The following is a 27,282-nucleotide window of genomic DNA, read 5'->3' as shown; positions in this document are numbered from 1 at the left end:
CTTTTCTTTGCTCTGATCCCCCAAAAGGGCCCTGTGTTTGAGTAGAAGCCAGAGCAAGAAAGCCCCTCCTATAAGTCAGCCTCCCAGGGCAGAAACAGGATAAGGGTGGGGTGTGGATCTGGGCAAGAAAACTGAAGATACCTTTCACAGAGGAAGCTTTAATCTCTCTCCTGCACAGCACACACATGTCTCTGTGAGGGTGGGAGGTAGCAAAGTAACTAAGAATGCTCTCAAATCTACTGACTGACAGGATTTAGATTCTGGTGTCAACTAAAAAAATACAACCTGAAAGTTGAGAGTTAAGTTTTATTTTGGGTGAAATATGGACTTAAGCCTGGGAGACAGCACCTCAAGTAGCCAGAGAAACCTCTCCCAGGAGGTGAGGGGGGAAGCTAGGATATATGAGTTTTTGCAACAAAGGGAAGGTAGTAGGAACAAAGATTTATAGATAACCAATTTATAGCAGAGGATTTATAGAAAACCCATTTCTGTAGGAAGACAAAAAGATATGGGCTTACTGGAATCACTCCTTTGATGTGCACCTCAGCTGTGGGCCAGTCTTCTTTGTTTCTTTCCTGAGTTCCCTCATGGCTCACTGGCCCACTCTTAGAAGTGGCAGTTCTCACAGTCAACCATGACATCTTTGTTTAGCCCACTAACTGCAGCCCAGGAAGCAGTGTTCCAGAGCTATCTGAAATACTGCCCTGAAGAGGAAAGGAGGAATATCAAGATATAAGTCATAGAGGTGAAGGGTGAGGTTCATGCAGCCAGGCACACATTTTATGGAAGTTTGCTGCTGGTCTCTTGAAGATTGCTACTAGTCACAGACATTAGTCATCATTGATGGATTTTAGTGTTTTTCTAGATATGAGGAGATGCAAGAATTGGGCTCATAAAATCTTCTAAAAATATCTATCTGAAGACCTGTTCTTCCAGTTTTCCAGAGCACAAGGTGCTTCACTCAGGGCATGCTATGTGTTGGCAGCTGCAGTAGCTCTTTGTAGATGCTGATGGCAAGTGCTAAACTTCAGTTCACAGGGTAAATAAAGAAGTTTAATCATGTAAAATAGAGTTGTGGTAACAAAATTTTCAGAAAGAATTTAATCATTCAATTATCAAATGTGAAAAATAATCCAAAGAACACTAGACAACTAAAGTAGGAAAAAGATATCAAAGCAGAACCTGAATAACAACTCACCTTGGAAGAATGGAAGTAGACTTTCCAGAATCTCTTCTGGTAAATTCTTTTTTTACTGGGTAGGTACACATAAAAGATGTGCACAGAGATATTTTTGTCAAGCAGCTGCAAAAGTAGGCAAGTCGGCGTCCTATGATTGACGATCTTTTTTTTCCTTTTAATGTGACAGAATTTGTTAAAAAACAAAACAACTGTGCTCCCAGGGATACTGGGAGTCATATTATATATAAAAGATGTATGGTTTGTATACACTATTCAAGCACATCAAATACATTTCAAATGCTGTGCTTTATTAGAAAAATAGTAAAACAATTTTGGCTTTGAGAAAGCAAAAAAAAAAAAAAAAAAAAGCACAGGATAAAGGGATGTAGGAGGAGAAAAAAGGAGGAAGAGTTTCCCTGCCTTCTCGTGACATCCCACCTTCCTAGCACTGATGTAGTCACTGATGGGAAAATGGCTCAGATCATCATTGTCGGAAAATGAGACACATGAACACAGGGAGATCTCGGAAAATGAGACACATGAACACAGGGAGATCTCGACAAAGCTCTTTACTTCTGCAGAAGGGCACAGGTAATCAAAAAGCACACATGCCAAAGAAAAGATCCTCCCTATTTATCCCTAACACAGGTGATGTACCTGTGTCCTCCCATTGGTCAGGGCAGGGAGCACATTCTTCCTGGTTGGCTAATTGAAACAAACTGTTGCTGGGAGAAGAGATAACAAGGAGGGGGGGTCTCTGGGGGTTTATTTCAGCAAAATGAGCAAAATGGAGTAACCAAGATTTCATTTGCTAGAAAAGACATTATGTTACTTTCCACATCACCAATCCCAAAGCTCCCTGAACCTTATTGTTCCATGTTTATTGAGATTTCATAACTTAGGCAAGATCTATTGAATGATAGCTACATGACTGAACTTCATTTGATGTGTCCCTGTCCCCTGAAGTTTGCAGGGTGGAGCTGTAAGTTCCAAACCTCTAACCACTTGGCCAACCTCTCCCTTTAAACTATCTAGGGCCTAGCATTCATCATCTTGTTAGCATAAACTCACTTTTGGTTGAAAGGAGCTTATTAGGAATAACAAACAATATATATATCACTAAGGGATTTTAAAATTCCAATGGCTTTTGAAGTTCTCATGCCAGATTCCTGGGATAAAGACCAAATATAAATGTATTTTTATGATACCACAGCATAAGGATTTGTTTACTTGTATGAATAATCCAGGACAAATCTGGCTTTAGACATAACTAGATGCAAGGGTTTATATAATATTATTATCATTATATCTTTTTTCTGTCAAATTTTGGCTCCACTTTTTTTCTAACTTGGCTTTATTCTGTTGATTAAAAAAATAAAACCTGAAAATTGAAAGTTAAGTTTTATTTGGGGTGAAATTTGGACTTAAGCCCAGGAGACAGCATCTCAGGTAGGCCTGAGAAACCTCTCCCAGGAGGTGATAAGGGGAGCTAGAATATCAGTTTTTGCAACAAGGGGAAGGTAGTAGGAATAAAAAATGTACATATAATCAGATTTACAGAAGAAGATTTACAGAAAACCCATTTCTATGGGAAGACTTAAAGGTCTGGGCTTACTGGAATCACTCCTTTGATATGCACCTCAGCTGTGGGCCAGTCTTCTCTGTTTCTTTCCTAAATTCCCTCAGGGTTAACTAGCCCACCCTTGGGAGTGGCTGTTCTTACAGTTGACTCTTTTGTTTTGCCCACTAACTGCAGTCCAGGAGGCAGTATTTCAAAACTATCTGCCCCAAAGAGAAACATCAAGATATGTCACAAAGGTGAAGGGTGAAGTGCATGAAGCCATGCACATGTTTTACAGAAGTTTCCTGCTGACCTCCAGAAGGTTGCTACTAGTCACAGACATTAGTCATCATGGATGGATTTTAGTGTTTCTCTAGATATGAGGAGATACAAGAATTGGGCTCATAAAATCTTGTTAAAAAATCTCACTATTTGAGGACCTGTTCTTCCAGTTTTCCCAGTGCCTCGCTCCTGGTCTCCCCCCTTGAGCCCCCTTGAGCTTCTCTCGGGGTGGTGCTGCAGGTCAGCAGCTGTGGTAGAGGCTGATGGCAAGTGTTAAACATCAGTTCACAATTCCTAGATGATTTTTTGACCATAGTAGGCAATTCTAATAGTTGCAGATTTTCTTTATTTACATGATTATCTCTCCCAGAGTTAAAAAAATTAGGATGAGAAAAAGTCAGATTCTCTTTCTCTTTCTTCCCCCAACCCCCACTCCTCACTTCCCTCCCTCTTATCTCTTTGTGTGTTTTTAAGCACTCCCTGAAAGCAAACTTTGGCAAGTTTGGGTCCTGTGTCTACTCTAGATTAATCACCATTTCAGAAGAATTAGAACTGGCTTCTTAGGGTAGCATGTGTGAGATCTTTGTTCATCTTTATGAAGAAGAAATCATAGCCAAATGACTGGATATTGGCATCCCCCCCTGCCCCCCCCATGTTGAATGAAAGTCAGTTTCTGAAAGTAGAGGATGCTAGGCAAAAAAGAAAGTGGTAAATGTCCATTTCAAATCTTTTGAAAATATTTCCCCAAAGCATCATTTTTAATGAAGAAGGTACCAATAAAAGTCAGCACAGTATAGACCTTGAGACAATTAAAGAAACAGAGTAAAGCCTGGAGTGTTAGAGTTAGTCATGAAATATTAGTGAGAATAAATATTTCAGCAAATCTCTCTCACAGTCATTTTTATGAAAACCCACAAAAGTATGTTTTATTGCTTCTAACAGTCTTCTGTCCAGAAAATTTTAAATATGTTTGCAGAAATAAATTTGTGTTACTAAGTATCCACTTCAACTTCAAAATGAAGTTAATGTTGTGATTTTAAACTTTGCTTTAAAATTAGAAAATTAATTTCCCTCAGCCTTTAAAAGGAACTGTTAATTTTTTCATGATAATTGAACAAACTGAGAGTTCTGTTTCAACTCAGCATGTGGTCTTTTTTGTTTATAAGTTTGTTTTTAAGGATTTTTGAAGGGGCTGATTAATTTTGGTAAATCTTCTAAATCTCTCAAGGTAAAAAGATGAATCTTTCTTTCCATGGGTCCTTCAATTTCTTATTTTGAAGTGACACATGTTAATGGCTGGTAATGATTGGGGTATTCTTTTTTCCTTTAAAAAATAAGTTTCAATGAAGTTTGTTTAATGAGTGAAAAACAAAAAGCTATCTGATTATATTCATTATGGTTTGCCAATAAGAAATCATAAGTAATTTCTAAAGGACAAGATTTGTTATAATAGATGATACATAATATTTAAAAGTATTATATTTGGAATATAAGTAACTGGTTCAATTACCTTGGTCATAATAGTTCTACTTCACATTGAATTTATCCAAAAATAATATTTATAAAATAAAATCATGTGATGTTTGATATTTTGATCTTGACATTATATATTTTACCTTTATTTTTCAGATATATAGATATCATACTAAATAAGAAAACAGACTGATGTCAAATAATTGATTTTTCAAATTAACTTAGCATAGGTAGTAAGATTATACTACTGATTTTTTTAGTCTTCTTTTATTTCGATTCAGTTAAACAGTACTAAATAGTTCTGTGATGGAAAATGGATTGGTCTTTTATTTTCAACTTCTTTAAGTCTATGATTTTAAGAATATTTGATGAAGTTATTCCCAAAAGTTGAATAGGTTAAGATACAGAAAACAAAAATTATATAATTGAATCTCCTGCACAGTAGAAAGGGTATGATATACCATGGTTTTCATAAAAATGTCCTTTGAATTTTTGGCACAGAAAGGTAGATATTTCAGATAATTCACTGATTTCTATTTGGGTTTTCTGAGCTCAAGAGAGGAAAATTATCTTAAGTTGATATTGCTGAATATTAACTGTTCATGGACCCCTAAGAATTAAGTAAAGTTTCCACTAATAAAATTTGCCATGTACTGGGAATTAAATACCACAACAAATAATAAGGAGAAGAAATTACCATTTATAAGATACTTGGAATATTTTAAGAAAGGAATTAAAGATAAATGTTTACCTTATACATGTGTATTTGTTCATCTTTTTCTGTATTCATACATGCACATATTTTTATCAAGCACCTACTGCATGAAGGGAAATCATGCTAAGTTCATGAGTTATAGAAGTAAAGAAGTATGAAAAAAAAGGAATTCCCATTGTGGCTCAATAGTAATGAACCTAAGTAGGACCCATTCAGACACGGGTTTGATCCCTGGCCTCACTCAGTGGGTTAAGGATCTGGCATTACAGTGAGCTGTTGTATAGGTCACAGACTACACTCAGATCCCACACTGCTGTGCCTGTGATGTAGGCTGGTAGCTGCAACTCTGATTCAAATCCTAGCCTGGGAACTTCCATATGCTGCAGGTGTGGCCCTAAAAAGCAAAAAAAAAAAAGTAAAGAAGTATGGTTCATATATTTCAGGAGCTTATAATTGAAGGGGCATGAAGACCTTGATCTTGGCATAATGAAGCAAATAATCTAGTTAGGGAGATAGATAAGTAAATGGATAATTCAAAAAAAAGTGTGATAAATTTTAAGGATTTATAGTCATTGGATGTTTAAGAAACAAAATCAGAGGCATTTTTCATAAACTGGAGTAAGAGCTTGAATAAGAGAAGTGATAAAGACTAAATTTTGAAAACAATAAAAGTTGAGGCAGATGCTGAAGGGAAGAGCTAAAACACACAAATGCATTGGTAAGGGACATGGTATTATAGGTTCTGGGGACTTCAAGTTTTTTTTATGGTGAGAATAGAGTGGTGGGAAAGAGGCTGGAGAGTGAGAGATGATTCAGATACCAAAGAAGGATTTTTAATTTAATCTTTATGAGCCATTGAAGACTCCTTAATTAGTAAGTAACCTATTCAAATTTATGTTTTAGAAGAGTTTCTAGGTAATAGTTGCTTCTTTCTAGGCCAAATGAACTTAGTAACTAAGTGGAAGTTTTATAGATTTCACCAGGGTGTGGAAGGGATGTAAACTACCACAGACCAACAGATGGAAAAGTGTAAAGTTGAGTTACTTTATTTGTTTTTTAATTACTCCAGATATATTATTGGCTTGGCAGTGCTCACTTAGAGACAAAGGGAGGTAGAAAAACAATAATGGGCAGGGATATATATAAACTGAAAAGTGTTTTCTTGGTAGCATAGAGTTCAGTAAATTAGCACCAGGTTGGTACTGTCACATAATTTGCTGGTAGGAGCACAACAGAGCAGCTTGTAAGAACAGATGAGCCAGGGCACAAATAAAGCAATGAACATAAATCAGAGAAACTTAATTTAGCATTGGACATCTAGATGGCGGTCAGTGAGCTGATCATTATTACCATACTGCCATGCACAGAGGAGACTCAAAAAATATTTGTTGATGGTAATTATAACCTCAAAAAGAAACATGACTAGCATCTCCAGCCCCCTTTAGGCCATCTTTGACTAGAAAGCATTTAGATGTTTATTATGCTTAGTGAAAAATGCTTTACAGAGAACTATTTTGACGATTATCTGGACCTTAACATATTTTAAACTGTCATGTGTTTCTTTCTAAAACAGAGGCAAATTTACTTACACATTGTATTTTATTTCCAGTAGAAGATCTCATCTGTTCATGTTTCTGATGATTCAATATTTAGTTTGGTCTTATTTGAAAAAAGGCTTAAGTATATAATCCATTAAATTTAAAGACAAATATTACTAAATATGAGTGAGACTTTCAATGTAGCAGTAATCTCACCGAGGATTAATCTCTTTGAATATTATAGTGCCAATGTAACTTGAACTTGACAATCTCACATTAATTCTTCATTTTTCTGTACACTATAAGTCTAAATGTTCTTATTTAACTATTGGAAATCTTTCTCATATGTTTCTTTATTTTGACAAAAAAAAAGAAAATAAAAATTATAAATATCATTTTAAATTCATGGTCCTGAGAATGAGGAGAGGTGGGACATAAAACCTAAAATAAATTACATGGTATACACAAACTTAATAATGTTCACTTTGATAATAGGAAATAAAGAACACAATTGAATATGTAGCTCAGGCTATTATTTAAGACAAACTCTCATTCACTGTTTGAGTCGGAATTCAAACAGAGACTGATTTCTATTTTTAAAAAAGTTTAGGAAAAAAACTAATTACATCATAGACAATAAATAGTCTGGCTTTAGTTTTTTTAATTATTGTAAATTTTTTTTTGAATATAAGGTAGTGTTTGAATTCCTCTGTCACAGTTATTCATTCTGGCCTAACTCTTTTCTTCATTGTCCCAATTTTCCTCAAATATATCCACTTAAAGCATTTAAAATTTGAATATGGAAAAAAAGTCAATACAAAAGTCAACACAAAACTAACATACTTTCACTTATGATGAAGTACAATGTACTATTATACCACACCATACAGTAAAAGAAAATATATGCTGTTTCATAAGCAACCACAATCACTCCTATGTGTACATTTAGAAATACTGTTGCCTAAAATTTTTCTGGTCTCAATTCCATTATTGTAGATAGCAATTAAGTGTAGCATGGATGAAGGGATAAGTAGGAAAGGAGAGGGATTTATGTCTTGTTTACTCATATGTTGCCACATAACACTTCTGCTTGTATGCTATTAGCCATAACATATTTACATGGCTATACCTAGCTGCAAGAAAATCCAGAAATAAAGTATTTATGCTGGAAGTCACATACCCAGATAAAATTGTGGAAGGGAGATCAGATGCTGAGAAATGATTAGAAGTCTCTACCACACTTAGTAACTTGGGATATTGTATCATCTATTATGATGTTTGTTTGGTAGTTTTTAAATAGCAGAATTACAGATTTTTTTTCCCATGAACTTTCTCCAAACTCTATTATAAATATTTCCTGTGAGAACCAAAGATTTATTGTAGTGAATAAATACACATAGTAAATACAAAAACTTAAAAAATAATACATAAATTTATCAGAAAGAGACCCTAGCACTTCTTTTCTTATTGTATTACTACTCTATAAAATATTAGAGAGATCTTTTGTGATTTCTATTGGAGTGATTTTTATAATTTCATTTTTATAAAAGAAACATATAATGTCAGACTTGTGAGAAATATAAAGTTTTCTGAACTCTCACTGCTCCAAAAGAAATGCTTTTCTAAAAATAAAATGTACATGTTGGGAAAATGTTCAAATCAATGTGCTAGTTGTTACGTTCAAAATTCCATTACTGTTAATGAGATTTGCAGGCGTAACTTGCACAGCAAGTTTCTCTGAAATTTTTCCCAGCTGTGCCCTTAAAAGATGCCTATTTCTTCTTTTTCTTTTTTAAATCATTTTATTGGAGCAGTTGCTTTTCAATTTATCCATTTGTGTGTTGATAGCATTTATTCTCCATAAAACGTTGGACTTAAATGGAAAAGAAGAAAGGTGTTTGTCCACTACATCTGTATAAGTCACAAACAACTCATGGACATGAACTTTAGCCCCTTAGCATAGTTCTGGTATGAAACTTCTGCATAATTCATTATAAAAGAACACTAAGCATTCAGAAGTCAGTGTTCATTTTGGTATGCACTGAAGTATTAACAACACAAGGAAATATGCCTTTTCTATACATAATTTTCACGATGCAGCTGATAGGTTTTATGGTTCATGGTAGAGTAATTTTGATCCCTTTATTGTTGTTTAGAAATATTTAAAAAGTAATACATTAAGAGAAATTGTATTAAAACCAATTTTCTCAGCGTATTTCATTATTTTCTATCTTGTATACAATTCCTTGGAAAACAATTAATAGTGATTAAATCCATATTTCTTAAAAAATACATTAAAAATAGGTGAGGTACTCACATGAACCAAAAAACAAAACTATAAAAGAGTATATATATTTTAAAATTTGTTAACAGGATTTTTATCTCAATATCTCTCACTTATACCACACAGACTTGCTGCTTCATAAGAAATCGAAAATTGGTTTATATCATATGCAAGTCCTGCTGGCAATATTTTATATGATAAGAGCTAATGCCTTTGGCCATTTCCTTTAACTTGATTCTCCACAGGGCAGGAGAGAAAGCGCATATCAGAATCACCTACAGAAACATTTGCAAAACACCGCACAACTACCACCACCACCTTCTCAAATTGGGCCTCACTGAACCACAGAGTATTATCATAATTGGACATTTGTGTTCTTTTGTTTAGTATATAAATAGAGATGAGAACTTCTTTTCTAGAAACTCTAAAACATATTTATATTTTTCCTTTTTAAAAATAATTAAAGGAAAAAATATATATAATTATTCTCTATGTTTTTGTGGGGATACAACCTAAGTAAAAGCAATGAGTCCTAGGAATAAAAACAGTTAATATCATAAAACAAAACTTACAGGAAAGATATTATATTAGTAACAACATAATGAGTTCAAGAACATTGTACTGTCTTCCATACAGATTAGGCTTATGTTAGTTATGAACTCTGCCCTCGAGTTTATAATCTTTAATCACTTTATGATGGACACGCAAATATAAGTCAAACAATGTACATGCACAGTACTCTATTTTATATGTCCAGAGAAGAATATGGAATGGTTATTTATTAAATAAATTAATTAAATATTAGATAAAAGCAATGCAGTAAGAATTATAAAGTTATATATCCAGATAGAAAAGAACAGTAAAATTTGCCCATTGTCTTAGATTAGATTTTCCAGGAAAGGACTCTGGAACAAAGATTTGCATGCAAAGGAAGTGGAACTGGTCAGAAGTCAAAGTTGCAATGCAGTCATAGCAAAAGTCTCAGTTGACTCCTCCAGGAGTTTGGAGCAAAGCCACAGCCACAGCAATGCCCAATCCAAACCACGTCTGCAGTGTATACCACAGCTCACAGCAATGCCAGATCCTTAACCCACTGAGCAAGGCCAGGGATCAAACCCACAACCTCATGGATCCTAGTCATATTCATTTCAGCTGTACCACAGCGGGAACTCCAGAAGCTAGGAAGATCTTTAAAAGTTGTCTGTCTTGCAATAACACGTGCTAGGGGTGGGGGATGGGGGAGTGTGATATTGATAAGTTAGCTTTTTTGGACTGAAAATAATTCCTTGAGGATGACTCAGTTGAGAGTCCCCCAGCTGCTGGGGAATGACTGCCTCAAATCTCATGTGGGATCTAGGGGGTGACCATTAACAAACATTCTCCCTAATGTATTTTTAAGATAGTGAATTCTGTGTGGATAAGCCAGGTTTGGAAAACTTACTATATGAAAGAAGGAAGACGTCTTGATTTGGGTTGGAGAGATTGTTCACATGTCTGGGAGATAATTTAAAGTTTTAACACTGGAAATCCTTTACACAGCTAAGTAAAGATAAGTTGTAGTGCAGTAGGAAACTCCGCTTCGTAAAGTGGGGAAGGGGAAACGTCACGGAAAGTTAGCCACAAAGGAACTTAAAAAACCTGTTAATAGTGATATTAGAGTCCCTCAGAGGCCTTCACCATTTGGCACCAAGTTTTCTTCTCCAGTGTTACTTCTTTTGGCACAATGCCCAATTTGTCTCTAAAGTACTTTTTACTGAAATGAAAATTAATTTCATAAACCTGAGATGTTTCTCATACTGCTCTTCCCCCTCCCCTTTCTCCATCTCAAGTCCTCCCATCCTTAAATTCCTATCTTAGTTCCCTCCTCCCCCAATTTTCCTCCCAGCTTTCCCTGGTTCCCTCCCTTCTTGAAACCTTACCTAACTTTTCGTGAAATTCATTGCATGTTCCTCCGCCCTTCCCTCCCCTTTCCCTTCCTTGTCCTCTCCCCTTTCTCTCCCTCTCTCTTTTACCTTTCCCATCCATGTTTTTTTTCTCTTTACTTTTACAGTAATAGCATAAATAATATACTGCATACGTTTGTATATGTGTGCATGTAAATCTCACTATGTGTAATGTATAAATGTATAGAGTATATTATTATATAGTAAATTATTTCTATACTTCACTATTTACTTTTCCCCCACTTATCATGGCATCATGGCACATATGAGATTTATTAATACATTTAGATGTTTAAGTGAAGTAGAGCATATGATTTTATTTACCAATGTATCTGATGATGGTTCTGTGGGTAGTTTTTAAGTTTTCATTATTACAAGAAAGCTATAATTCACATCCTTGGACATTATTGACATGTATTTGTTAGTGTTTCCTAATGAGAATATGAGATTCTTGCAGGAAAGAAAACTTTTAATTCCCTATGATTTCTACATGGAGATGACTACATAATTGTAATAACCTCCTGACTGGATGGAGAGCAATGACTTAGGATCCAGAAGCAGGGGCCTCTGTCCTAATTGTTAAAAAGGATTTTTAGGCAGGAAGTGCTTATTTGATGTCATATGCTAACTACTCATAATATAGCTTCTATCAGTGAGAGTTGTGTTACATTCTTCTTTATTTTATTTAAGACTAACCCTGAGTCATTTCATTTAACTGCTGCATGTCCATTTATTGATGTATTCACAATACTAAGGTGTTTGGAAATAATGTCATCTTCACCTGTACAAAGGTAGCTTTATATTAATTTCCCTTCCAGTGGCTCTTTCATAGAAGCAGATGATTTATTGCCATCTCACCAATTTATTCTGAGTGAGCCTACTATTCCTTCATAGAAGTATTTCTTATAGCTGTTTACATAGATCGATGAAGGACCATCTCTCATTTTGACCACAGCACAGCTCTTCCCTGGTCAGCCACTTTAAACACTGTCCTTCTCTAACCAGTGGCCAATTTGCAGCTGCCAAAATGATCCTTTCCTCTCATTGCCTCAACTGTGACTCTTTTCTCATTTTTTTCTTCCTATAGCTTCACAATCCAGACATTGGGCTGGAGAATAGCGGCTTCTATTCAAAGCTTTTCGTCAAAGAGCTTTATGTTTGTTTTTTCTGTCCACACCTATTTCCTCCTCGCTGTTATTTTCTGGTGATCTTACTTACCAAATCCCTTTTTATAGCATTCTACTTTGCCTTCCTTTCTCTACTATGCATTCTCTGATTTGTCTTGGAAGAAGTCTGTCCTCCTTTATTGTATTTTTAATAGGCATATTATAGGATTCTATAATTTGTGAGATGGGCAGAAATTAAGGAATACAAGAATCTTACCATCTAGAGATATCTGCTATCATCATGTTAGCATGTTTCTTTTCTTCTTTCTGCATTATGTTATAAAATTCCATCCCAACTATATGCCTAATTTGTATATATATATATTTTTTTTTGCTAAATACTTTAAGTATTTTCCATATACTAAAAAATCTTTATAAACAGCATTTTTCCAGAAGAAAATAAAGATATATGGAGATATCCTATGGAGTAGTCCACTCCATTCTAAAGTATAATTAAAAATAAAATAGTAATATGACTGAAATATTCAGCTAATCAGTTAAAAAGAATGATTGTTGGAGTTCCTGTTGTGGCCCAGAAGAAATTAATCCAACTAGGAACCATGAGCTTGCGGGTTCAATCCCTGGCCTCACTCAGTGGGTTAAGGTTCTGGTGTTGCCGTGAGCTGTGGTATAGGTCACAGATGCGGCTCAGATCTGACATTGCTGTGGCTGTGGTGTAGGCCAGCAGCTGTAGCTCTTATTAGACCTGTAGCCTGGAAACCTCCACATATTCGGCAGGTGTGGCCCTAAAAAAAAAAAAAAAAAAAAAAAAAAAAAAAAGATTGTCAGTAATAGAGGGAATCATTGAGAAATAGGAAGTTTAAAACTACAAATAGCAAAACAACAATAATAAGCATTCTGTATATAAGGAGAAAGTAGATAAGGGATTTGATAAGGAACTAGATTATAGCTTAATAGGAACAAAAAAAGAGTAATTTTATATACATCCAACTGAGAAAAAAATGTGTTCAAGGTCCAATTTTTAGTACCAGAAGTACTTGTTTTCCAAACCAAACCTAAAATTAGTATTTGAAAGATTTAACAAGGAATGCTTTCCTAGTCAGTAGACTTATTCAGTTCTAAATTCCTTATTCATTGAGAAAAGGAACAATGTACCAGGAGTAGGGTCATATCCAGAAATGAAGGTGAAAATGATTGCTGTCCCTCCTAAACAATTTGCAAACCCCTAAATGATTAATAATAATTTCTTACATTTGTATAACAGAAGTGTTATAAGATCACTTGCATATTAATTACCTCCTTTTATGTTCACAACAAAACTGTGAAGCAGCTATTACAATTTTTCTCTTTATAAATGGATAAAGCAGGGTCAGAAAAGTTAAGTGATTTATTGAAGATGGTATTGTTAGCAAAGGGTGTCCGAACCTAACCTGATTCATTCTGTGTTTTTGGTTATGTTTCTCTAATAATGTTGGGGAAGTGAGCTTTGTTAAGGATGATGGAAAATGTCATCCTTTTAAAACACAGAAACGTCAATCTTAAATTCTTAATATTCAATGTATTACCTTCTTGTTTGTTTGGTTTATGTTTCAGTATATAGGAAATAAAGTTTTCTAAGCTTTCACAAATGAACTGCATTAGTGGATATGAAATTCTTCTCGGCCTTAAAGCTGTTATGCTTTGGTCTCCTGACAATTACTACTGAAAATAAGTCATAATCCTCCTGCTTTTCGTGAGAATAACCTACTAGTATGCTTCTAGAATTTTAAAATATATTCTTGAAATATTAAAATATTCTAGCATCTATTTGAGCATTTGTTAATGTTGTCTATGAGATGGCAAGGACATTCATCTTCATATAAGTGTATTTCTATTTCAAGATTGATTTTTCATCTTTACTGCCCCAATTATATTTAATTCTCCTTCAGACGTTCCTGAAGTTGAACCCCAAACCCTATCCACCATATCTATCATCTTTTCTGGCTGTTTTAAAATCAGTTGTCACATTATCTCTGCATTCAGAAGCTTTCAGTTTCTCCTGTAATTATTTTGGTTTCTGGTATCAAGATGCTCTCGATTACCTCCAAGTCCAATTTTAGTTCTTCATCTGCCTTTTAAAATTTCTTTGCATTCTTTCTCATTTTATGTTTTCCTTTCATCCTGTGTTTTTGATTTTCATATTACTCTATTTATCATTCTTCTCTTGTTTCATTGATACCAACTCTCTTGAGTATGCTGCTAAGAAATTGTCATCTATAGAATAATTACTATGCATGGTACGACCTTACTTATGCTTTTGTTTTATTCATTCTTCCATGAATGAGGAATTTTTATCCAATATTTGTGCTTTCCAACAGAGTGCTGAGATTGCCTTTGATTTCACTTTCTTTGAGCATGAATATTGGATGAATATCCCTTATATCCAGACAAGAGGGGAAAAGATGTGCATAGTTCCTGAACCAATTTATGGTATGTGTTTGGCATATAAGGACTGTAAACCTGTTAGGTTAAGAGGCAGTCTTCTTCAACTCTTGTCATATTTTGGCTTGATATTCTGAACAGAGGAAGTACATACACAGTGATAATATTAGATAATCACAAGGGCAATTTTTGAATGTATTGTGTCTATTTTTACCTTAAAATATTGGCATTTCCTTCCTGATTCTGCAAACAGCTGTCAATTCCCCCATCTAACCAGCTGTATAAATAATATACCTAGAGCATATGAGTTGTTGGTATGGGAAGCATACAAATTATTGCCCAAAAAAATGATGATCTGAGCATCCCTGCCAGAGCATGAGCATGTACTATGATTATCCCAAGCAAACTGGGAAGAATGTTCACTGTAATTCTAGGGCTTTCAGATGGGTATGCAAGAAGAGGTACTAACCCAAGAATGACGTAACTGGGTTCTGTCAGTGTTCTGCTTCTTGAAATGGGAGCTGCCATGCAGTAGAAAGATGGACACTAAATTTTCGGCATCACAAACCTTGCATTTTTTGAGTAAAGAACAAATTCTCAAAAAAGCTTCAATTCTGTAATTTTGGAAGTTTGCTCCTGCAATTGCATAAGATAAGAAACCAACAATTCATTATCTCAATTCAGTTCTCCTGGCCTTGTAGTTCATAGATATTTTTCTGAAATGCTTGTGGTATATTGATGAGTCCCACTGTCCAGTTTTATCATGGGTTTTCTTTTTTTGTCTGTGTAGCTTTGTAATTATTTTGTTGAGTGCTGAGAGACAGTGAGTTTGGCTGTACCAGTTAGATTTTTAAATTTCTGTTCCTATTTCATTCAGTTTGCTAATATATCCTTAATTATGGATACTCCACAGATAGGCAGTGAGATACTGTATAGCACAGGGAACTATATCCAGTCTCTTGGGATAGACCAAGAAGGAAGACAGAATTAAAAATGGGAATGTATGTATATGTATGACTGGGTCACTTTGCTGTACAGCAGAAATTGGTACAACATTGTAAATCAACTATACTTTAATATGAAAAAATCTACTCTACATTCTCTCTTTACATATTACATCTAATAAATATGTGTTCATTTTTCCTCATCATTTTTGCCATAGATTAGCAACACCTAGAGTTTATGGAGCAACAAATAGATTCAATAAATATTTATATTGAATATCTACTAGTGTATCATATTTTTTAACTTGCATGGAAATTCCAACATTTTACCCCAGTGAGTAGATATCAGATATTTTACTGCTAGTAACAAGGTATGTACTGTAAAGTGAAATTTTTCTAATTATCATATTTAGTTCTATTAGTGATCACCTTAAAGCTGGAATCTAATGATTTAAATATATTGTCTGATTTATCTTGATATACTCTTAACTTCTTAATGGCTGACCATGTTAATACTGAGCATGAGTCAGTAGGGCACTGCTCCCAATGTATAAATAACCTGGATGGCTGTTTCAAAGGCACTTAGTGTGAAAAAAAACCTCTCTCTAAGCAAGAGAGGTTTCAAAATGTAAAACTGTGTCTTTTTGATCTAGCTCTAAGTTATATATGCTTAATCATATACTCTATGCAACCATGCCTATTTCTATCGATAAGAAGGAATGAAAGTTGCAGGTTAGCCACAATATTCATTTTCTGTCATTAAATTTCTTTTTTGTGTGTCTTTTTTTTTTTTTTTTTTTTTTTTTTAGGGCCACACCCGTGGCATATGGAAGTTCCCAGGCTAGGGGTCCAATCAGAGCTGTAGCTGCTGGCCTTTGGCAGAACCACAGCAATACAGGATCCAAGCTGCATGTGAGACCTACACCATGGCTCACGGCAGTGCTGAATCCTTAACCCACTGAGTGAGGCCAGGGATCGAACCCACATCCTCACAGATGCTAGTTGGGTTCATAAACCGCTGAGCCATGACTGGAACTTCCATCATTAAATTTCTTGTAGCTGGCTGGACTATTGTGACCTTATTTTCTCAGGTGATGTCAAGTCTCAGCAGTAGATGTCAGTTTCACCCAGAAGTGTGGGGCCACTTCCAACCATGACCTTTTAGCATTTCCACTACCCCCAATCCCCCAACAGAGCAAACTGCATGTTTCATTACAGAAACAGGTTGAATATTTCAAAATGCTGCATGCACAAGAAAGCCTCTGGCCACATTTCCAAACAGATTAGAAGACAGTCTCATGTGCATTTCCCACTTCATCGCTGTTGCCTAATGACAAATAAAACATATGAAATATTGGTAGAGATACGTTTTTTGAAAAGGGGTCAAACTAGATTACATTTTTAGCATCCTAATCTGAGATATGTTATCCAGTCTTTCATGTCTGTTCTTTTAGTAGTTTTATATAAGGCAAGATGTAAATTGTTACATTTATTGATTTTGTTGCTTATAATTTATTATTGCCCAGAGAATCATGTATCTTTTTATTTTTGGTTCTTCTTTCTTATAGCCTCTATGACAATTCATCAATTAAATGTTATTCTTATTTCTTTAGTAGGAACTAGTTCGTTAACAAGTGGTTTTCAGGTAATATGGATATTTATTTAAACTACATATTATCACTGAGGTAAATATCCATGCAATATGTCACTTAAACCATTAAAGCATCATTACTGAGGAGCAGAACATAGGATGAGAGTTGTTTAGTGTTTTACTGATATACCATAATAACTAGTATCCATTCATAGTTACAAGAGAAAAATTGTATTTGTGTGTTTTTTTTTTTTTTTCTGAGAGCAACTAGTATTTAGCCAAACTTATTGGCTAAGTTAACAAGCATATAAAGTAATAATCACTATTAAAATGTAATATGCATATTATAAAATTATATCAATTTCTATATTTAAAATTATTTCTAGATATCTACATGCTACTTATGGAAACTAAAAATCATTTATAAATATATTTATATATGTATATACGCAATTAATATATTTAATAATATATTTTATATATATACACTAAATAATACTCCAGTTTCCATATGTCTGCCTTTATGTGTGTATGTGTATGCATATCAATCATTTTTTGTCCATATAACTGAATATCATATTTTGATTATCTTATAAAAGTTAACTAAAAATACTTTATTGGGAAATTCTGTGCCTTCCATGCTTTGTTTATTTTTCTAGATATTTTGAATACTAATTTGATATTCCATGTTAACAAGAACTGCCTCTTTATTTCATTTTAATGGACAGAAATGCTTGGTTTTATCTGATTTTCTCCTGTAAGTCAAAATGTAGTATTTTGTGACATCTATATTCCCAGACTACAATGAGAAGAAAAGAGGAAAAAAAAGTAGAAATTAACCCTGTTTAGTGTTTTGCTGCTAGAACATAAAATATTTCTAGCTCAATTAAAAATATGAGTTCAAGTGAAATGTACTAGCTCACTGAGAATTTATATATGATTCATTAAAAAAACAGCTTTTCTGCAGCCTCTTTCAATGGGATGTTATAGAAATAGGATACTGGACTGTGAAGCAGCAAACCCAGTTCCTCTGCCAACTCCACTAGTTACTAGCTATGCCATGGTGGCAATCCCTTCACCTCTGGAGGCCTCAGTGTTCTCATTTGGAACATGACAGAGTAAAATGGCACAGTCCCTTGTCACTTCTAAAGAAAAACCCAATGTTCTGTTCTCATTTGAGAATGAGGCTAAAATTTCAAGTTATCCACACTGGTATAAAAACCACTAAACTTAAAGTACCAAATGTAATAATTTTATATGATTGGAAGATGAAATGTGAAGATTGCTTTATGATTGTTCTAGAAATATGTGAAAGTCTTCGATAAAAGTGACAAAAGGACAGCAGGTAAGGGGAAACAAAGCCACTCAACTGTAATATCTGGAGTATCTTTTCTAATTCTTTATTTTCTACTTAATGAGATTATTTCCTTATTGTTGACACCCTCATTTAAGACCAAACACTTGAAAACAAAATGGTTTTCTACTTTTCTAAATCTAGACAAGTTTATCCAAACACTTTGATAATTTACTGCATAGCAAGGGCAGGAATACATGGTTCTTAACTTTTCTATTTAGCAATGCAGTGATGAACGCTTATACCTCATTGTCTGAGATTGATGTGTCCCATGATAGATGCCGTTTACATTATGTCCCTCTTATGGCTCTGCGAACCCCTGTCTCATACAGAGTAAGACAATCCTCTAATTTTTTAATTAGAAAACAATAATTCTTCTAGCAAAGGTGTGTGAGCCCTGGAAGTGAGCACTTTATCAATCTAAATTAGACCATAAGCATTTTGTTCAGTGAAGCATGGGCTACAGTTCATTGGTTCAGTAACATTAAATAATTATCATGTTAGAATAATAGCACTTCTTGAACTTCTTAATCTCATTGGTCAATCCACGAATCAATCCATATTTCTCTTTACAAAAGTAGGATAAAAATTAATGTTTCTATGGATGCATTAATAGAATGTGTTTTTAATACCTTAAGTTTGAATGAACTGAAAAGATTGCCAGGGAATATCCGAGAATTTTGTGTTTTTGTCTTGTCTATATTTGGGGAAACATAGCTTGTTTATAAAGCACCAAAAATTATTTTAATGAAATGTATATCTTCCTGATATTATTCATACTTTATATTTTTAATTTGTCCCCAATATTTTGAGTCAATACATACATGTTATATACTTATAAATATTGTAGATATTTTTAAGGAAATGCTTAGGAAAAATGAAGAAGAGAGCTAGATGAGAATGAACAAAGCAATCCAAAAATGGCTTATCCTTTGCAGGTAAATATTCTAAAAGAACTGGAGAATGGGCCAGAAATTTATGGCATGCTGATATAATGCCATAAAAGCACTTTTTTTTTCCAAATTGAAATATCTGTCTTTCTTCATGTTCTATCTAGATAGCTGATCTATAATGAGCCGAAGAAGGGATTTTGATCTTTCCTGAGAGTGTTTTGTCAGTGATCAGAAAGAACTGGTTCAATTTCTTTCCAAGTTGAACCAGAATATCACAAATCAAGAAAGGTGAAGTATTTCAGCAAAAGGGGTAGTAAATGCACTGAACCTTTACAAGCTGGTATAGTATTGTATTTTTTTTTTTTTTTTTGGTGTGTGTGTAAAATGTATTGATAAAAGAAACTGTGCACCTCTGACACCATTGGAGGCAAGTGGAAATATCATGGAGAGAGAATGAAGTTGAGGTTAGCAGGATCATTCCTAACCAAAGCATTTATGAAACATAAAACAAGTTCGACCAGTTTTAAACTTGTGTAAGTAATACACATTCATATGGAAAAAGAGAACATTCATAGTATTAATGTTCTATTTTTGTTTTTGTTTTTTCATTAAAACACTTTTTAGTCATTCTTAGGTTTGATATTTTTGCATTTCCCTATTGAAATTTCCTTTAATTTACTTGTGTTTAAGTAATGTAAGTGGAAAGGATGAGTACATTGTCTTTGTTTGAAATGTGTATGTGTGTCTAAGGAGAATTTATGGAATACCTAAGTTCTCAAATATAAGCTATGAGTGAAGATACATACTGTTTGTATATTTATAACTCAATTTCACTTCCTTTGGCCCTGGTGACCAGTAACAAATATATAGTTCATTACAGAATTCCAAAGTGCCAATTAATAATTTGTGATCACCAGGGAATATGGACCTGCTCTTTTGATTTTTTAGTTTGATTTAGTTTGATCGTTTAGTTTTATTTTTTTAGTTTGATTTTTGATTGTTTAGTTTGATTTTGATTGTTTAGTTTGTTTGGTATGTCCAGGAATAACCTAAGAGATTCAGTTTAACAGAGGAGAATACTTAATGCAGACCTCAAAATTCAAAATACTACCGAGCGTCAACAAGTATCTACCTACATTCCACGTCTGTCTTGGTCTAGTCTAGAGTCCAAATTCATTTAGAATTCATTTTCCTCTGATCTCTTATAAGTGCACTCTTTAGTATAAAGCATCTGAGGTCTCTTGGTCTGCTTTCATTTCCAGTTTTCTTCCTTCTTCACCTGAAATCCTCATCTTCTTTTTTGTTTCTAGCTGAAAATGTGCTCATTTTGTTGGATGAGTCTCTTGATAAATATATTAATTAGGCAATGCTAGATGCTATAACAAACAAACCCATTTGTAGGATGGTTTAAACATATTCAGGATACTTGTTTTCTTGTTTACTTATTGACCTGAGCTGAGTATTCCTGATCTGAGGTGTGGTCTTCCTCAAGAAAGTGCAGAGAAAGTCTACCAAGGGCTTTGTCATCTTCTACGGGAAAAAAGAAGCCTCTTAGATTTCCATCCTAGTCAGCTAAAAGGGCAGGAGACCCCAGGAGAGTGCTATGGAACTTTTTAGTGGGTCAAGCCATAAAATAATCCCTTTGCTTACAATTGTTTATCATTTAATCATATGGTCACCCTCAATTGAAAAGTAAGATAGACAATGCAATCTGCTGTAAGAACAGGAAGGGGAAGAACATTTGCATTAGTATCTAGCTATCTCTGCATAAGAAATGACAATAAATGCTTTTAGCCCACTTAATCCTGTCACAAAAGCACTTTATATCCCCAAATCTGTATTTTCAGATGAGAGAAATGATCAACTAAAAAGTTTTCTATTTTTTTCTATGTTCAACATATCAGTATGTATGTGTATATATATATAATTTTAGTGTTCAAATATGCCTGTGTGTTAATCACTTAGGGTTTATTTGGCAATTCACTTTTCTATCCTGTGGTAATGTTTTCAGACATATTTGTGCGTGGGATTTGTTCATTTATGTAGGATATCTTTCAGAGAAAGACTGGAGATGGCATTGTATTGTATTGATACCCTTGATTTTCTCATACTTTAAGTTGAATAAGGGCCAGTGTCCATTTCAATGTTGATCATTCCTGATATCTAACATTAACAATGATGTATCATTTATGGCAAGTACTAAAATAATATGTGTAAAATATGTATCAAATGAACACAAAAGACTAAAAGTTTATGAGATATAATTATGAGTATAATTTTGTAGTAACTACATTATGAACTTTAGTAGACTAGATATTTCCTTTTTAAAGTAAAGATGTTATACCTGGCCAAAAGAGCATAACATTGTATTTGAGGTGATACTTCTTATTTTGAAAGTTACCTTATGCTTGTGGACCTTGTCTTTGATTACCCTTGGAACATAGTTTTGCAAGTCTCATTAGATTCTTTGCCTGTGTTTTTCAGGCTTACACCACTCTTTCCTTTTACATTTACTTTCTAAAAAAAAACAAACAAAAAAAAAAACCAAAACCAAAAACAAACAAACAAAAAAAACAAAAAACAAATTTAAAAAATTAGGAATTTTGTCTCTATTTGAAAATTTACCGGAGACTCTAATAATAAACCTGATAGGCATTGTCTTTCAACAAGCAAGTGCACAGTCTCCTAGTTTAGATGGACAAGAGAAAATATGATTCAATTGATTTTATATGCATATAGATGTTTTAAATTTAATGTGGATAGCTCGAAGACATTTTATACAGTATTATTCCTGGTGGAATTTCTTGTCATAAGAAAGAAACAATTAATAACAGAAAAGCAATTATTTTCAGCAGTTTAGAGAAGAGTCTATGAAACATTTATCTATCTAAGTACAATTATCATGCAAAACAGCATACAAACAAATGCATTTTAATATAAAGATATTGAAGGAGTGATTCTTTCATTTTTAAAAAACAATTCCCAAGTATGTTTTACTTAATGCCCATTCTTGATTACCTGCAGTTGCAAAGATAGCATACATTTTTATCAGTCTTTTGCAACCAGATTACTGCTTTTTTCTTGCTTTTTTATAACCCTCGGCATATGGAGGTTCCCAGGCTAGGGGTCACATCTGAGCTGTAACTGCCGGCCTATGCCACAGACACAGCAATGTACGATCCAATCCACGTCTGCAACCTACACTACAACTCACGGCAATGCTGGATCCTTAACTCACTGAATGAGGCCAGGGATGGAACCAGCAACCTCATGGTTCCTAGTAGAATTTGTTAACCCCTGAGCCATGACAGGAACTCCAGACTGCTGCTTTTTTATATCAAGAAGAAAAATTCTAGAATTAGAAAAATTAGTTTTCTTTAAACCTTTATTTTTAATCTTTATTTTCCTGAAAGATAATAAAGACTAACATTCTAATGTATCATCTTATTTAAATCAGATGTAATATCATGTGGCATAGTAACTTTGGATAACATGGGTAACTATTGTTAGGATTAGAAAGGCTATGAAAAAACTGGGGAAGTAGCATAGTTGTATAGTTTATATTTAATAGCCAATAAGACTACCAACCTTAGTATTATAAATCTTCAGATACTCAAAAGTGAATTAAGAAGTTTCTATTCAATTTTTATGTAGGTGTAGCTAAATTATTACCAATCAATTGAATCTAGAAGAGATACTGAAGTATATGCATATAATTTTATATACGTATACATATATCCATGGTAATGAAGATAAGTCCTTCACTATAGAAATTGCATCAGGTGTTTTAATAAACCTACATCAAAACTGTGGTGTAAACAAACTCAAACTTAGAAATAAATAGAACATTTAGCAGACATGTGCTTAAGGAAGTATTTATGGAGGGAAATAAAGAAGTTTAGTGTCAAATATTAAGACCCAAAATTTTAAATTCATCCATCATTATTATTTTGTAAACTTTACAATTATTTCAGATTTTAAAAAGGAATACATTACATTTCTTCAAAACAATGAAAATGATCCTGTTTTAAAAGTTCTTTGCCTTATTATAGTTTAATGGCATTACTACAGTTATCATTGGCTCATTGATAACTACAGTTACTATTATTTATATCTATATATATAATTTATATTTATTACTATCTATTTAAGATCTGTCTCAGATCTTAAAGGCATCATTTAAGAAACTTGCATAGCATTCAATAAATTGTGAAGAATATATTGCAGCTTTATAAACTTGAAAATAAAATCCATTCAGAATGCCTTATTAAAATAATAATTTTCATTCAGAATTTTATAAAATGCTTTTTCTGTTTGTCTATGCTGACTTCTGTTCTTTCACTCTTATGTATTTTTGCTTCCTCCAAATTCAGCTCTATAATATAAATTCAGTGCTACACTAGGTGAATTTGTGTATTACAAGATTACTAGAGGTTGATCTTCCATTATTTCAGTTACATACAATCTGATACAATAAACTTACTCACTGACATGCAAAACGAATTATGCTCTCATTTATGAGAAAACCATGCTCCAACACACAGTTGCTATTCAGATAAATCCATTTATGTCTACATGTTATTAGGCACTAAATTACCTTTAAAATAATTCAGTAATTTAAAAAGTAGAAGATTTTTATTAAAGGGTTTTTGGAGCAAAAGAAGAAATGTAATTTTAGCACAGGCAACCATTTCTAACATGAATTCGCTGATCTAGAAAATTACTTTAATGCACATATCAATATACAAGCCAGTTGCTTATATTTCAGCAATTTAAAAAATATGAATTCCATTTTGGTGTGTAATGAAAATACATAAGAACTTTTCATAGAAAAATAATAATTATACAGTCATTATATGATCCCAGTAAAATAAAATTACAAGTTTTTATTTAATTAGTTAAAAATTAGTAAAATTTTCTAAGTTGAAAAGAATTATTTTAGGTTTACTGCAGTTTTCCAATATTGAAAATAATTAAATGTGCTGCTATAAAAATACATCTTCAACCTTTTTTATGGTAAAAATTCTTGGTAGCCACTTAATTAAAAATTGAAAATAAGGACATTGTAAACTTAAAATTCAAGAGAGTGTGAAAGAGAGCCACAGAAAGTGAGAACAAGTGCTCTTTTATTAAATAAAGTCCACTTGTATGTTTAAAATTCATTTGTACTACTAAATGAAAATCATCATTTTCATTTTTAATATTTCAAAACTTCATGCCTGTCATAATGTTTGCATACAGTGGACACTGTATAAATTGTTTTTGAATGGAAAGTTGAAAAGTATTTAATAAAAAAAAAAACCTAGTTCAAAACTTACAGCTTTCTATTCCTTAGCTGTTTACTTATAGACATATTACTTATATTTCTGATGACTATAATATACACCTTGAGATGATCTCTGCTCTTTAATTATAAGGAACTATATTTTTGTGCATTAAAGAAATACTATTTCAACAAAAATGGTAATTATTTTTAACAAAATACTTCTAATATCTTACAAAAATAAACACTCACTGGTAATTATTCTTACTTTCCAATCATACTGATTTAACATATTTAACCAAAGAGTTCCATGTTGAAAGGGAAATATGAATCACATACAACTGTAGTTATATGGTAAGTATTTGAAAAACAGGATGTATCTTTGATATGCCTAAAAGTTCTGCTAAATAATATGACTTGATTTGATATCATCTTTGAATCACAATTTAACTCATTCCTGTTTATTTGTTCCTCTAGTATAAATCAGGTTATACATTATTTATTAGTGTTTCCTTTTAAACCATCTCAAATTCATTGCTTATTGTATTTCCAAAATGTACATAAATATGCATATATTTCTTTTCTCTTACTTTCATCTACGTATGCAACTTTTTTTATTTTGTATTTCAGCATTATCATTTTCATAAATAAATTTTGTATGACAGTCTTCTCATAATATTCCAGTGTATCCAGTTGCAGGGAGCATATTTGCTATATTTTAAACGCATGTTTCCATGGTTGACTCTTCTCCTTTCACCTTTGCCCATATTCCTTTGCTCATCTTTGTACCTTCTTACCTTTCCCATTTCAACAGGACTGATTTAAAGTGAAATTCAATTTATGAAGTGTCTTCCCACAGTTTATGATATTTAGCATAAGTGTGTAACAATATGCAGTAAAAACTTTATCTCAAATTATCTAACTTACAGGCAAACTAATTTATAGAATAGTTTTTTAAATGTTCCATTTCAGAGCAGCAATAGAAGCCAGTCTGGACCACACAGAAATGATGAACAATCTTTGTTAAGAAAACTTGAAAATCAAAGTAGATAAATTCACCAATGTTTCATCCTATCTCATTGTAATTTGCATACCTTGCATTTACATTCATGTTCCTATCATATGTTTAAAGAAAATGAGATAGAAGTTACATTTTTTAGGATTATTAGCAATTTAAGTTTTGTTAATTCTCTTATAAGAAAAATAACAGTGCATCTGTCAATCTAACATGTTTGGGAGAGGACTGTGCTGACTAGACATATGGCTATAATACTACTGACCTAAAAATATAAAACCTATTTTGTGATAGCTTTCCTGAAATGAGAACATACTGGTGCTGATTAGTCTCATTCTTCTCAATCTGCCTGGTGTATCCAGGAAAACATTTGTGAAATAATTGTCTATAAAACAGATAGGAGTCAACTGAGTCACATTGACATTTATACAACATAAAGTTAAATGAAATATAAATAAGTTATTAAGTTATATGAAGTATAACTAAGTTATATTAAGTTACAAACTAAAGTTATATGAAATGTAACTGAGCTTCTAAGTTGTATGAAATAGTAAACCACATAAATCTCTCTCAAGCTCTATACTCTTCTCTAGCTTTTGCCAAATCTCTTTTTGTCAAGTTCCTTATATATTGATTGTACTTAATATCTTTATTTGATCATTTCCTATTCGCTTCCTAAAACACTGCATTCTGCTTTCTCTTTGTATTTTTAAAATTAATTTCTCCACAGCAAAGCTCTTAAGACATATTGGTGGACAGTCCCCATGGACGTGAGTCTGATCTTTTAAAACTTGATTTTCCTTTAACATTTGAGGTGTAAAAATCTCTTTAATTCTTAAATGTTTTCTTATTGTGGGATGTATCACTCTCTCTTCAATAATCAACTACTTTAGTCTTCTTATCCACTTGCTTCTATTTTGATCATGTTTTTCTGTTCACTTGGGTAGTATTTTTCCACATTAACCATGGGCTTGACCCTGTGACTTGTTTTGGCAAATGGGACAATAGGAACCTTAAAGAAAGAAGAAGCTGGAGAAGTGCTTGCTGGTTGGGCTGTACTCTTGGAACCCAAGAGCCGTGAAATCAAGCCCAGTCAGCACATGTCACTCCTGCTTACAGCTAGTCTTTCCCCAAAATTAGAGCCCCCCAAAGCAGATGACTGGCAGCTATGGATAGATTAAGAAGTTAGGAAGCACAGCTTAAATCAGAAGTCCCTGGTTGAACCCTATACAAACTGCCATTTCATAGAACTGTGAACTAAAAAAAATGGTTGTTGATGTAAGCCACTATGTTTTGGGGTGATTTGCTAAACAGAAAAATTTAACAGTTTATACTACTTTCCTTTTTGTATCTAAGTGTTAATTAGTGGAACCACCATCTATTCTATCATCTATCTGGCGATCCAGGCTCTTTCTCAATTTTTTTTCCCCATTTTGTCCTTAATCTAATAGGTTTTTAAGTTGTGCTGCTATTTTTATATCTTAAATTATTTTAATGCTGAAGCGATTGAATATTTATGAACTTACATATTTATGATTATGAATATATGCTAGAATTATTAAACCCCAATCATTAGAAGTAGAATGATTTGTTCATTTTGGAATATAGATTTAAATGCCTCTCTCCCTCTTTCGATTCTATATCCCACCATCTCTTTCATAACATATTTCATTATTTCTGATTGTCTTATACGATGCA

General features: G+C 33.3%; 1 protein-coding gene across 4 annotated transcripts in view; it reads left to right on the top strand.

The window, feature by feature from the left end:
• Positions 1 to 27,282, top strand: part of CADM2 (cell adhesion molecule 2) — a 1,076,345-nt gene that overhangs the window by 769,194 nt on the left and 279,869 nt on the right. The gene's annotated exons all lie outside the window — the stretch shown is intronic.

The sequence above is a fragment of the Sus scrofa genome, chromosome 13 (genome assembly GCF_054392235.1).
Source record: "Sus scrofa isolate SSC_HxYL_T2T_F1_AM1 chromosome 13, Sscrofa_HxYL_maternal_Yorkshire_Landrace_v2.0, whole genome shotgun sequence".
In the NCBI taxonomy this organism is placed as follows: Eukaryota; Metazoa; Chordata; class Mammalia; order Artiodactyla; family Suidae; genus Sus; species Sus scrofa.
This window is presented reverse-complemented; position numbering and strand designations above follow the sequence as displayed.